Source organism: Protopterus annectens, chromosome 3.part0 (assembly GCF_019279795.1).
Source record: "Protopterus annectens isolate FY-2018-M chromosome 3.part0, PAN1.0, whole genome shotgun sequence".
NCBI lineage: Eukaryota > Metazoa > Chordata > Ceratodontiformes > Protopteridae > Protopterus > Protopterus annectens.
Genome location: NC_056731.1, coordinates 1,609,754,665 through 1,609,769,465, shown reverse-complemented (window position 1 = coordinate 1,609,769,465; position 14,801 = coordinate 1,609,754,665). Strand labels below are relative to the sequence as shown.

At 39.4% G+C, this 14,801-nt stretch overlaps 1 protein-coding gene across 1 annotated transcript in view; it reads left to right on the top strand.

Annotated features, from left to right (window-relative positions):
- Positions 1-14,801, top strand: part of VPS13B (vacuolar protein sorting 13 homolog B) — a 5,424,989-nt gene that overhangs the window by 4,910,265 nt on the left and 499,923 nt on the right. The window lies entirely within an intron of this gene.

Sequence of the window (14,801 nt, the reverse complement as noted above, 5' to 3'; positions counted from 1 at the left end):
TGATTTTTCATAAGGATTGGGTATCTTTGCGTACTAATCCTTCCTTTATGCCTAAAGTGGTTTCTAGTGTGGCCTTAAACCAAACTATTCATTTGCCTACTTTTTATGCAAATCCTCAAAATAAAGGGGAGAAGATTTTGCATACTTTGGATATTCACAGGCAGTTGCGTTATTATTTGAGCAGAACCAAGGAGTTCAGACAGTCTCAGCAGTTGTTTGTTTCTTTTGCTTTGGGTTCACAGGGTAAACCTGTTTCGAAACAAACTATTTCTAAATGGATTGGGTTTTGTATTTCTTTTTGTTATTCCCATCATGGTAAGGAGATTCCGACTGGGATCAGACCTCATTCCACTAAAGCTACTGCAACTTCTACTGCCTTTCTAAGGGGGGTAGCTACAAAGGATATTTTGGAAGCAGCCACTTGGAGTTCAGTACATACTTTTTCTAAACATTACCACCTTCCTCTTTATTCTAAGTCTAGGGCTGGATTTGCCACTGCAATTTTACAGGGCATTTTAGCAGCCCCTAATGCTTTATGATTTTTCCAACCTCCCTTTCCCGTTGCTTTGGGATTCTACCCATAAGTAAGGACTGCAGCAATGTGAGATGAAGAACATAGTACAGTTTTGTACCTACCATAAATGTAGATGTTCAAGATCCACATTGCTGCAGTCCAATTTTCCTCCCTCCTTCCCTCTGTAGCTTAGCATGGTTATATGGTTTGGGTGATGGCTGTAGTTGGGCATATCTTTTGGGAAGGTACTCTGTTTTTGGCTGTGGCCTTTCTTTTAGGGCCTTCTGACATCTGGGGCAAGAAAAGACTGAGGATATGACGTCGGTCATGCGCTTTTATACCCTGACGCTCTGATGTCAGGGCTGTGCGCCCATGACCGACGTCAGCCTAATACTTTGGTATTCGGGCCGACCGAGGACAGCGGACTACCCATAAGTAAGGACTGCAGCAATGTGGATCTTCGAACATCTACATTTATGGTAGGTACAAAACTGTACTTTTTTTTTTGTCCTTTATTATTTTTCAGTTTTTTTAGATTTTCTCATTTGATAGTTTCCTCAGTGATGAGGCAGACATTTCATTAAGTAGAATACAAAGTCTGCAACACCATTCTTCACTTGGAGATGATGGAAAAGAGTTTTATTTTCTGCTGTAAATAAGTTGCAAAATGTACAACTCTACTACATAATGTCCCTTGCATTTACTTTGTGTGGTATTTATGAGCATTAACTAGTAAGAAGTAGATATCTTTAAGTTTCAGTAATGAAAGGAGACTGATGTGAGATAGTGTTTCTTGGTCACCACAGAAGAGCGATAGTTGTGTATGGTGGGCTTGTCTGATTGACATACACATAAAAGTGTTCACAGGGCATTGTTTAGTTACTGTTAATTTCTACAGTAACAATAAAAAACTACCCAGAACTTCTGCTTCAGAAATGCTGCTTTATTTTTTTTGCTTTGCTTGCGATACTCCTCTTGTAGTCTATTTAAAACTGCCTGCATGGTTATACCTCATGGTGTGCATGTTATCACTGTATGATGTGAAAAAACTTCTGTAGTACATTCTAAGTTTGGGTGTGTACTTTGTTTCAGTTTTGGTATGGCACAGTACTGACATACAAATGTTTATAGAAAGAAAAGAAATTGAGAGTTCCACTTTTGAGACATTGACAGGATTTATGCATGAAATATGCCTAATTTTTATATTACTTTACTCAACTGGATTTAAATTCCTGTCCACAGGCCTAATCTTTAAAAATGCCCGGCTACACAGACCTTCTTTCTGTGGAACAGGTAGCCCTCCTGTTAACATCTACCTTCTTTTTCTGCAGTCTTCTGAAAATTATTATGATTTCCATTGTAAGTACTTCAAGTGGTGAGTACATTCCGCGTCTGTGCCACATGATTTGCAAGTATTTAGTGCAGAGAGGATATGCCCTTGATATTTGATCACAGACTCAGTTAAGGGGTGTTTTTTTAGCACAGGATGAGGTCCTCGGTGCTAAAACTAAGGGCCTCTCTCCTTGCTTAACAGTATAGAGGTATGCACTGACAGATGTGGGTAGGGAATAAAAATGCATATAGTAACACATATGATGCTGCGTTGGGTTGCCTTAATCTCCTCTCTACCTATTTATTAAAACTACAAGAAAAACTTAGCCAAGCTATAGTTCATAGGTAGGTACTAGGCTATCGCCCCAAGGGCCTACGTAAGCCTAGCCAACAATGTTCCCTGGCTTACGCCACCCAAGAAAGTTATTTTCCTGTGCCACTGTCGAGCAGAGACACAGAAGTGATCCCCGGGGTGTATTTCCTATTTCCCATCCACTCATCAAGATTTTTCTTGAAGAGTGCTAATGAAGAACTTTGCTTGACATAGATTGGTAGCCTGTTCCAGAGTATGGGGAAGTCTCTGGGACAGGAATCTATCCCTCCAGCATGTCCTGTTTATTGTGGTGACAAGGTTTAGGTCCCTAGAGCGTGTAGCTCGGATTGGAATTTCTTTAGGTGTAACATGTCCAACAGCTCTGGGTTTGACATAGCTTTATATGTTAGGCAGAGATCACCTTGGAGTAGGCAATATGCTACTGAGTAAAGCTGGAGTTTTTTGAGACGGTCAGTTTAGGGCATTTGTTAGAGGCCAGTAATCGTCTTTCTGAGGTACTTTTGTGGCCTTTCCAGCTGCTGCAGATGTGTTGTGAGGTACATTCCAAAAGGGGCGTTATACTCTACAATGGGTCTAATGAATGTCGAGTAGAGGGGAACAATGACCTCTTTTTTCCTGGATAAGAACCCTTTTATGATGAGGTGTGCCACATAGAAGGACTTCCTGACTACTGTGGTGATGTGACTATCAAAGGAGAGACTACTGTCCACCTGGGTCCAAAGGTCTCTTATCACACATTCGGTGTTAAGTAGATTGCTGCCTATGTGGTAGTTCATGGGTACAGAGTTTTTACCAAAGGGGATGACACTGCACTTTTTGGCATTGAGCTTGAAGCCATGGCTCTGACACCAGGCATCTGTCTCAGCGAGGCCCTTCTGTAGTATGTTCACATCATTTGGGGACTTGACTATGGCTCCTAGTTTGCAGTCATCTGCAAACTTCACTAGCCAGAGGCCTTCTGTGTTAGCCTGTACTTCAGAGAAGTAGATACCAAACAGGAGAAGTCCCAGGTCTGAACCCTGTGGTACTCCACTTGTCACTGGTTTGAGGTGAGATTTGGAGTCTGCAACTTTTACAGTGTGAGTTCTGTCATTGAGCTAGTTGGCAACCCATCTTGTGATGAAGGGATGTATACCTAGCTCACTACATAGGAAGCAAATTGTTTTCAGTGCGTGATAAGTTAAGCCACCTATAATACAGGCTAATGAGATATATGCAAATGACCCCTTAAGGAAATGAAGTGTTTCAGTTATATGGCTTCTGAATTTCCATGACTTTTTAAGTCTTTGTGGATACATTCAGTAATAAAGCCAACCCCCAATAGCTGTGGACATGCATGTTTCGGCCTTATGACATTGGCAGCACAGCATAAGCAGACTGTTTGGCTATACTTCAGGAACACAGGACCTTTATACCCAGATGATATCCATAACCAGTAAGGTGTCTGCAAAATATTCCAGCTAACATCCAAACCGAAAAGTAAAAAAGTCATACAAACAAATTAGTTAATAAAAACTACAAGAAAAACCTAGCCAAGCTAGAGTTTTTACTGTGTGATTCCTTACATCTCCTTTAATAGAGGACCATGGGATATATACAAATGACCCTTAAGGACATCAAGTGTTCGGTTGTATAGCTTCTGAATGTCAACATCTTTTTACTTTTTCTTTTTAAGTCTTTGTGGATACATTAAAGCCAGTAAAGCCAAACCCAACTAGCTGTGGACATGTATGTTTCAGCCTTCATATGACCTCGTCAGCACAGCATACATGAACTGTTTGGCTGTACTTCAGAAGCACAAGGTCTTGGATGAGTAGCAGATCTGGTCTAAGTGGTGGAGTCTGTTGACTCGAGACACCAACAACAGTTGATGGTCAACTGCATGGGGAGGGCGTAAAAGAAATGGGCAGGTATAACAACTAGTCCTTAACTTCCATTGTAAGTAAATATTTTTGAGTATGTAGCTTGGCCCTTCAGTTTCTTTAGTCTCGCAGGAAGTATAGTCTGCTGTCTGACCACTTGTGTGCACCATTTTAATGGCTGTTCCTTGAACATTTTCATGGTGCTTTGCATGCTTTTTAGGATAAGCTGTCCAGAACTGGATGTCCTACTTCACGAACCTGCAGAGAAATATTATTTACTGATATTCCCTGCAGGACAATCCTTTTTCTGGTTGGTCTCAGTGCCTAGTCATAGTGACCCTCGGGCTTTCATGGGACTTGAATAGTCTCCTATCTTTTCTAGGTTGAAATCAGTAGGTCACTTGCTTACTGTGTAGTGAGCTATCATTTACCATTGTTGATTGTCATCTTCCATCTGAATATCAGCTGGCTGATGTATACAAGGCTGTATTGGACTTGAAGATGTCTTTTGCTCCAATTTTAGCACCATCCTTAAAAGTAGATATGTTTTGTTTCTTGTATACCGAGACATACGAATTGTGAAAATACTGAAGTGGAGAGAACGCAACACTGAACTGTTGGGAACAACACTCCATATGCTTTGGCAAGAACTTTAGAGTAGAACACACACTACCACCCTTGCTGAAAAAAAAATGCAGAATATGAAGTCTCAGAGAATATAGTCATGCCACATTACTGTCTTTCTTTTATTATGGGAGGCAGTAGGATAAATATATGCACTGATATGAACTGGATTGCCTCCTTTGTTGGCACATTTGAAGCCTGTTTTTTAGGTTATATTTCATTATGCTGTTGTACATAGCATTATCATGTTGTCCTTTGGGAAATTTACATTAAGACTTACCACTGAATATATCCATGCATCACTTGCACAATGATACAGACATCTGAAAATGGAATTTCTGGTGTCTTTGATCAGTTACTCACTGGAAATTAAATTTGTACTCCGTGATTTAAGAGAATATATTCTTGCCTACCTACTTGCGTCATCCCTAAGCTCAAGAAAGAAGGGCACAATGTCTTTGAGCACAGTTTTTTAAATGCTACCAGAAACAAGCAAAAAAAAAAAAAAAAAATAAAAGCAGACTTGCAGATTGTACTGATGCATAATCTGTGGTGCTGTTTAGTAGATAATGGAATAACAGAAGCCAGTTATGTTGTCAAACTGCATGTATAGCCTTTGTGCGTATAAGACTCAGAGGTAATTTTAAAGTAGCAAACTGCAGTACAGAGCCTCTTTTTCAATATGCTTTTTTTTCTTAAAGGTCACATTTAATGGAAAAGTAAAAAATGTTCAGAAACGTTTGTACTTAGGTCATTTTGCTTTTTTCTGATAGAGATTTACTGCAGGAAGTACAAGATAATTAAAAACAACAAGGTCAGTTTAATTGTCTGGCAATGCAAATCTTTTCTTATCATTAAATTTTTTTTGTGTTACATTTCTGGCATTTAAAACTATGCACATGTGCAGAGTTATTTTTCCAAATGTTGTTATTCTTCTGCACTGATCTTTATCCCCCAAAGAAAATTTTAAGTACTTTATTAAGCTGTTGCAGATTATTCCAACTTGGTCACTTGCAACATTTCATATTCTTATTTTGATATTTTCATTCACTGCATTCTGGCCAACTGTGATAAAATGTGTATGTCAGGTTTCATATATTGTATGCATTAACCTGTGGATATTCTTAATTGCTTCCACGTTAAACCAACAGTTGAATTGCTTAGCAGATGAAGGTCAGAATAATGCCAAAAGCAGGGACAGGCTCTTTAAGTGTCAGATTCTGAGAATATTGCATGACTTCATACTTATGAAATTAGTTCATCCCTCTTGGCAATTCCTGACTCACTGGGTTTGTGAGTTTTAAGAACTGTGGGAGCAGATTGCAAGATAAATGTGAAATAATCCATACCTTGGACTCTGGCATTTCTCTCTGGGCATTTCCGCATACTTGGTTTACTTGATTTCCCCCTTCGGGATAATCGAAGTTAGGACAAGAATACTGCATCCTGTTGCCAAGGATGCAAACCAGCTTGTATAACACCAACAATTTCTGTGTTACACTACCATTAAACAGCAGCAAGCACTGTGAAATATTCAGTGAACCTTTACAACAATGTTTTCTTAGCTTAATGAAATAGTGCACTAAAATGAAGCTAAGTAGGTTGTGTTTCATTTAGACTTAAATCAATCACTTACCATTCTTTGTTTCTCCATTAATATAGCTTAGGTACTTCTTCCTCACCAGAATTTTTAAATGTGAAAGTAAAGATTTATGTAATACATGTTCTGCAGTGTAAGATGATTTGTTAAGCTGATTAATTTGTGTGTGTGTGTGTGTGTGTGTGTGTGTGTGTGTGTGTGTGTGTGTATACTGTGCATACACGCATATATATTTATATATGTATATATATATATATATATTTTTTTTTCTTGCTTTATTTCTATTTTACTTGTTGGGCATGTAAGAGTTTGGCTAAAAAGCATTGTCTTAGTGATGAGACAGAATTTTTCACAGTAAAATTGAACCTGCAGAATTTGGACTATAAGCTTAACACTGGTCAGATAAAGATAAAACCACTTCACTACTGATATTTAGGTATTTATTTTTCCTTTTAGTGTCCCTGCTTGTATTTTACATAAAAGTACAGAAACTTATGACAGATAAGGACTACACGGGCCTTCTAGCTGCTTTTTTTGTGAATGTTGGAGGAGCCACATAATCTGCTAAATGTCCAGATCAAATATGTTTTCAGCGGCTTCTGCAGTTTAATTTATCCTCTACTGTAATCAGCATTCAGTGTTATTTTTCCAGCCATTCATACACTCAGAGATGGAGGAATGCTTGTGATACCATGTTGCCATGCTTTTGAGTACATACGTATTCTCCTTCCCTATGCCTGGTTCTTTTGCTGCTTGTACAGTTCAGATCTCTGTCTTTGCAATCACAGATAAAAAGTTATTGCTTTTGCAAGCTAGTTGGATTTTCTGCATCTGAATTTGGGAAGAATGGCAAGGAAGCTCCTTGCCTTCTAAGTTTGTGTGCCCCTGTCATTGTCTGTGGGTTTGTTTGAGATTTCTACCTAATATTTTGTGTTGAAGACCATCTGGGACCCCTGCCTTCTGAGGTAGGTCTACATTGTCTGCAGCCCCCAGGTCTCTAAAGGATAAAGATTGCACAAAAGTAACAAGAGTTTGATACCTTTTCCATTTTTTCTGGGAGACTTCAAGCTTGAGGGAGGCACGCCCATGGCTTTCAATTTGGATGGTGCATTCTGCTGTGCTTGTACAGCCTTCCTCCCCAACAAATCAACTCATATCTATTTCCACCTGGCCTGATTTTGAGGAGTGATTCTTGGAGTCATCTAGTTGTAGCACAGGGATAATCAGAGCAGTTTTTGCATCTCTTGGGGCCTTCCCTGTAGCCTAGCTAAACTGGTCAGCCCAGTAGAGGAGGAGCCACAAAATGATTCTGAGACATAGTCCCCCAGTAGAGACACAAATATTCTTGTGTTTTTTTTTTTTTGTTTACATTTGATAAAAACTAGAATTTCATGTGTGGGATTTCACTTCTACCTTGGTTGTGTGGTTGTGCCTAGCATTGTGCATCTGTTTCTCCTTGTATGTTGCCATTAGTGTACATGGGCCTTGCCTGTCCTGACTGTCCACTTGCATCAGTCATGCAGTCATACTCTTGCAAGCCATGATTCACCTTCCAGAGTCAGTGGACTTGCTCTTCATTTGACTGCCAAGAAGGGCCTAGTGGAGAGGTCTTAATTTCTGAGATGGATGAAGCTTCAGTGTCCTAGTTCTCCACTGGTTTCTTATTGGATGTTAATTCATTTAGAGATATCATAAAGTGCATGTGATCTTGTTTGTCCTTAGCTTCAGGTTACTTTTGAGTGAATCATCACTGGACTCCCTGGTTGTCCCTCCCCTTAGAATGGATATTAACTCTGAAGCTTGGAGACATCTTTACTGTGCTGCTTCTGCCTCTAGAACAGTTGATGTTTATGTCAGCTTGCAACAGATTGAAGTGATGTTACACCAAACCATTCCAAAGTTGAATTCTGCACAGTCTTAAAGGGCTTTCCACATTTTCTAAGCTTCCATATTTTCCCTTCTTGATGGCCAGAATCAGGGACAGGATATCAAGAGGGTTTGTTCTTGTACTGTGTTGTGGCTTTGGCCTGTCATGAATGTCACCTCTTCTGGTTTCTTATGATCCTCATGGCTGTGGTCCTGTGCATACTTGAGACCCTCTTTGATCCTAACAATTCCACGGTGGTAGAGCGGTTGCGTTATTACCTCACAGCAAGAGGTTCTCCTGTTCGATTCAGGGCCGGTGTGCCTTCTGTATGGAGTGTGCATGTTCTCCCCACGGTCGAGTGGCCTCCAAAAGACATGCATGAATGGGCATGCCTTTGCTGAAGGTTGGGAGTTGGGCTGGCAACTTGGCACCATAAAAATCGACTGCCAATCATTAGCGGACCAGAGTTCCACTGTGGCGACCCCTAACCGGGAAAAGCCAAAAAGACAAAGATTATAGAGGTTTACGTATTTTATTTATTTATGTATATTTGCGTACTGGGGTAGTGCACTGATCTCAGTGGACCATTTACAGGCACAGGTCAGGTGAATAGGGTCACATAATAAATGTACAGACCATATTAACAGAAGGACATGATAAAACACATAGACGTATTTGCAGATGCAAGAATATTTGACAACATTTAGTTCAGGAAGTAGTCTACAATGTCAAAACATGGATGTAAAACTTTAACTATGCTTAGCAGAGTTTTTTGGATACGATGTAGCCATAATGACTGAGATGACTTATGCTGTAGGGATAGTAGCACATCGTTATAGAGTGAGGTATGAAGACATTAGAAGAGGCAAGTGAGAATAGTTGCAGGTAAGAATACCACGGGGAGAAGATGGAGAAATGGTGAGGGAGGCATACAGAGGGAAGAGGAGTAGAAAGGACAGGAAGTGAGAGAGATGAAAGAGAAGAGGGAGGTGGGATGCATGAGAGGCAGTAAGTGAGGGGATGAGATAAGGAAGGATGAAATAGGGATAATGGGATGTGAGAGAGCTACAAGGTTCATGTAACATAACCTGTGTGTGAGTGCAGCTGCACTTTGGGTGCAAATGTGTTCCTTGAGCAGTTGTCTGATGTCCGATTACTTCTGGATGTCTCTCAGAGATAAACAGAGTCCCATAGTTTAGCTGATAGGATGGAGAATGCATGATCAGTGCAACAAAATTTTGTTTTTGGAGTTAGTAGGGTGGAGGAATGTAGAAGGTTTTTACCTTCTTGGCTCACTCGCTCCATAGCTCTGGTCTAGAGTCTGTTGTTAATGTCTGGGTGATGAGAACAGGCTCAGCTATGAGCCTTCAAAGTATGGCTTGGCTAAGATCATCCAATCTGGATATCCTCCTTCTCACTTTCGTAGGTGCAGGCTGTTTGATCAAATGCTTAAGTCTCTGTTGCATGTATTCTTAGAGGAGAGATAGGTCCTCCATTTTAAGAGGGGGTCCACTTTCTGCACCAGCCAATGTCTTGCTCTTGCTTTTTTAGAAGGAAGATATAACTTTGTAGATGCCATTGATACAGTGCTAAGGATTTTAGTGCTTGTCTCTGCCCCTGGACCAGCTGAGGTGTGTTAAGGGTCCTTGTCCACTGCCAACTTGATAACCAGGCTGTGAAGCTAAGCAGTACAATTTCTGCACTATCCAACACTATGTTACAAATTCTAGTATAATTATTGACACACTTTATTCTTTACATTTTGCAGCAGTTTTTCCTAATTTATAGTGTGTGTGTGTGTGTGTGTGTGTGTGTGTGCCCTAATTTATAGATTGCCTATGTGTATGTATGTTGTCTCTCTCTCTATATATGTATGTGTATATGTGTGTGTGCGTGTGTGTATATATATATATATATATATATATATATAAAGAGAGAGTGACATATATATATATATATATATATATATATATATATATATATATATATATATATATATATATATATATATATATATATATATATATATATATATGTTTAGTATTATCCAGAGACCAGCTGCACTGAAATCATTGAAACTCTAGCCTAATGAGAATCTTATTTTGTTGGATAAAGGGCATGAAAAGTGATAGCTTTGCTTAGTGTCACTGCAGAAGAATGTCCTGAACGCAACCACATGCACTATGAATTTACTGTACAAGGGACTAAATTATTAGCAGGCCTTATAAAAATGTCCTGTAACCTCCAACTCCAAATAAAGCAAGTAACAGTCCATTGCCTGCTACATGTATTGTTCTTAGGGGTATGCATCTTTGTCTGTAGGAACAAAGATATCAGTGCGTATGAGCAGACAAACTTGTTGCTTTCTAGCTACTGACCTGGGCATTTTTATCTTGTGCTGGAAAATGTGTGTAATTTTACCCTTGGCTTTTATAACCCCATAGACCTCCTGAAATGTTAACTTAAGAAACAGTATATGTCGGATTTGTAAAACAAACTCTATCTGTATTCAGTGTAGTTCAGGTTGTGTGAGGGAAAATAATTTCATCTGTAGATAGTAGTGTATGTGCACAGAACGGTCACTTGAATTTCTTGCATAGTGCTGTCATTAAGAATAGTAAAGTGAAGCATGTGATTTTAGATCAGGTATTGCTTGTATCATTTTAGTGTCTGTTGACATTTTCTCTGTATAGAGCAAGATAGTTATAAAGCTGCACCCCATTTCATCCACAAAGAGAGCATAAGGGTGAAGTTCACTGTGGAAGTGCCTTTTTATTTCTATCAATGATATCTTAAAATATATTGTCTGAAACACTGGAAAATATTTGTTGTTAGTGGTGAAGAACATACCCAATTGCACTTTATAGTGTTTGTTCTTAAATGCTGGTAGCAAGGATGTATGAAAAACGTATTATTTATAATCCTTTTCTGTCCAGAAAACATCAGAAAAATATGCCAGGTATCTACAGGTAAATCATTTTGCAGCTTATCAGCTAATGGGGCCAATTCATTTAAGTAGTTAGTACAGTACTCTTTGTTAGTTGAGTTTTGGATAGCTGGAGATTCATTACTTTATGAACATTTTCAGTGTGATTTGGGTACATTATGTGGAACTGTTTGAGTTTATAGGGAGGTAGTAAATATTGTGTTTGTGGCACATGTTACAGTGTCAGATGCCGTTTATTGGTTTGTGGTGTATTATGAGAAGCCTGTTTAGTTGCTGTGAGTTTGATGAAGAGTGTGATTTAGACATTCTCTGTGCTGGAACTGTAATTTGAAGTTAAACGAGACTGTTGTGGCCCTTTATTAACTAGCACAAAGTATTTGATTCCTTGCAGTCCAGGTATACTGACTAAAAAAACATAGGTCCTGACTTCCTCTATCTTCACCGCCAGTATACCTGTCAGTTTCAGTTATCTTCAAGGCTCTGTCCTTCAGTGCATTCTTGATGGAGATTATGAATGTCCACTTTGTAGGTGGAGCTCACTTGGCGCAGTTCACAAGAAGTTCAATTTGGACAGCAACCTTTAGACACTCTACTCTGTTACTGATGAAGGAATGCCTCTTGGAAGACCCTGCTGTCATTCCTTTCAGTCAGGTCTTTCCAGTTGCACCTCATTCTAAATTAACTTATGCTCTCCCCTTCATTTATTTTTTTTATGATTGAAATTTGTTAGAATTTTTGTAGTACTGTATTCTCCATACGTCAAAGAGTTTCTGAAGAAAGGTAGTAAGTGTAACTGTGGTTAGAATGTTGTCAGATAGGACAGATGCCATGTTTGTATTGTTTAAGCTCTGGTCACATGACTGAGTCCAGCTTGTTTGAATTGTCTTTAATGTTGCTACTTTGGCTTGGAGAGGGAGAGTCGAAGAAGAATAAAGAAAACAGAGCAGCACTGTCCCTCCTTATCCTCCAGCAAGAAAAAGAAGCTTCACTGTTCCTCATTCAGGAGCACTGTATATGTCATTGTGAGGTGTGTCTTATTCTTCCATATGCAAGTGCACTTGCTTACCCATTGAGCACTGCATTGAAGACATTAAGTGATAATATCTAAGATCTTTTATTCCCCTGTACGGGTCCCCCATCCACTTTTGAGAAGAGGTGCCAGTCATTCGGGTCATAGGTCAGCATTTGCAGGCCATCTGACTCTTGATTTGAAGCTTTGATGAGTCATTGGGCTGCATTCTGACTGATGTTCATGAGTTGTTAGCCCATTATCCAGTTACCTGCTTTAGTCAAGGTCTGACTTTTTGTTTCTTTGATCCCCAGTTCCACTCTGTATGAGCATCAAACCTCCATCCTCTGTAGACCCATTTTTTTAAACCCCTGATGTTTATATATACCAAGAGAAGAAGGTGAGAGGTAGCAGTCATGGTCATTGCTGAACAAGGGCTAGGAGTTTGTTTTATGTCCCCCCCCCCATTTTGTGCAGGGTGACCAGTGTCACAAGTGACACGCTGTACCCACTGCTTGGCTACACTTGAGACTTGTGGTCAGAATGCTGTGCATTTTTGAGTTTTACTCACACCCCCTTACTTCCAAGCAGCTTTGACAGACTTCTGGGGCTCTTCTTAAATTATGTTCCTGTGGGTGGGCACTGTTAACTCCCAATCATTGTCCAGCCTTTCATTCACCTGGACTGCTAGTCAAACAGGGTTATACGAAACATAGTCATTGGTGAAATTGCTATGCAATGTAGTCTGTTGTGATGTGATTTTGATAAATCTGTGTTATCATGTGTCAGCAACTTCCCTGCCATTTGATGAATAAAGTTCTGTAAAGTGGGCAAGTAGGTAAAATGACTTTTAACTTGTTTCCTGCTTTTTTTTGTCCCTTCTTAAAAGAACACCTCCCCCCAATGCTCAGGAAAGGTAATCCTGGGGAAACTCATAATTTCCAGAGAAGTAGCCCTTCAGCAGATCTGTTCAGGTCTTTAACCTATCACATGTATTTTGAGTATGAGCTTGTATCGTCTTTATGCATCTTAAACTGAATGTGCCTGGTATCTTCAATATTTACTTTTTTATGTTTATAATATGCATTTATCTGTATTTTACTTTATTTAGTTCTGTTAAATGGAGCTTTTCTCCCTGGACCTTTACTGAAAAAGGAAACATGTCCAGTCGGACTTTACTGGTAAACAAATGTTGAATAAATAAATAAGTTAGGCAATGGGATCTGTGCAGTTTTCCCATAAAAAAAGTTTGGTGCAGGCTTCTTCAATTCTTTGTCCTCTTATAGTGTCAGCCTAGTGTGGATCCTTCCATCTTTCCTCTTTTCAAGGAAGATATCGATACAGCCTGGAGATTGCTATAATTGGTGCCTTTTCTCCCAAAGAAGCTGAACAAATTGTACATCGCTTAGCTAAACATACCTGAGATACATTGACAAAGTCTTGAGGAAAGCCTAGGGGATGCAGAAAGTACCATAACAAATGATGTGCATGTGAATAAGGAATCCAGAAGCTTATGGTCTTTATTATTGCGTGCCTGGTATTCTTACTGTGTTTGCAAAGATGTCTTTAGAACGTAATAATTTTACCTGCATTTCAGTATCCCCAGGGTGGGATCCCCTACCTGAAAAGAAAGGCATCTATGGTCACAGCCCTCTCTGGTTACAGTAGGAGAAAGGAATCTTCTTTGTGAACTGCTGTGTAGTCCAGCCACCACTACAACTTTAGGAAAAACTCAGGGATTTTCATCTTAAGTGAGCAAGTACTAAATTCCACTGCTGCCCCTTAAACATTACTGGAATATTGTCAAGGTCACAAAGAACAGTAAGTACTGAGACAACCAAGAAGTTGAGAATCATGAACCTAAACTGAGACAGCATCCTTAACCTGGTAAAAGAAATGGTTCGTGACAAAAATCTTCTCCTGGATCATGAAAATCCTGCCTTTGACAGAACCTATGAAAGCCCAGAAAGAGGAGTCCCTTGAGACAATGAAAGGCAGGGCGTTCATGCAATGACTGTTACCACTAGCTTTTATAAAAAAAAAAAAAAAAAACTGCATGTGGGAGAGACACAGCAGCACACTTTTTCCTGGAATAGGCTGACAACAGTCAGCCATTCAGAAAGAATGCATGTATATACCACCTCATCAGACAGTAGCTTCTACTGCACCTATACATTTCTTACAGTAGCAGAGTGTAGCAAACAGGCTAGAAAGCAATGCCTGAAACTGAAAAGTATAATTGGCTTTAGGCCTTACACATGCTGGATGCATACCTTCATATTTTGTTCTATGCGGTTCAGAGATTTGTCAGATTCATGGGTGGAAGGTCCTATTTTCGTACTTTCAAGAAGGAACTTGATGACTACATGGGCACCAGCAACTTCCAAAATGGGAACCAGATCATTGTGTACCTTGACGGCCAGTAGACCTTGAGTTTGTTAAGCACACTTGAGAGTCTGTCACATTTCCTAAAACACAGTCCTCCACACCTTTACTAACCATATTCCCCCAAACACAGTTCATCATAATAACCAAGTCCCTTTCTTAATAAATTATTTCAGTAGTATTGATAATTTCCATAGCAGATCACTTTTATTTAAAAAAAAAAAAATACTTAACTGAATTCTAAAAATTCTATCTACCTTCCTCCAAAACAAAAACCTCCAAAGAAAGAAACACAAACTCAATAAAATAAACAAAAAGGCTCCGTCA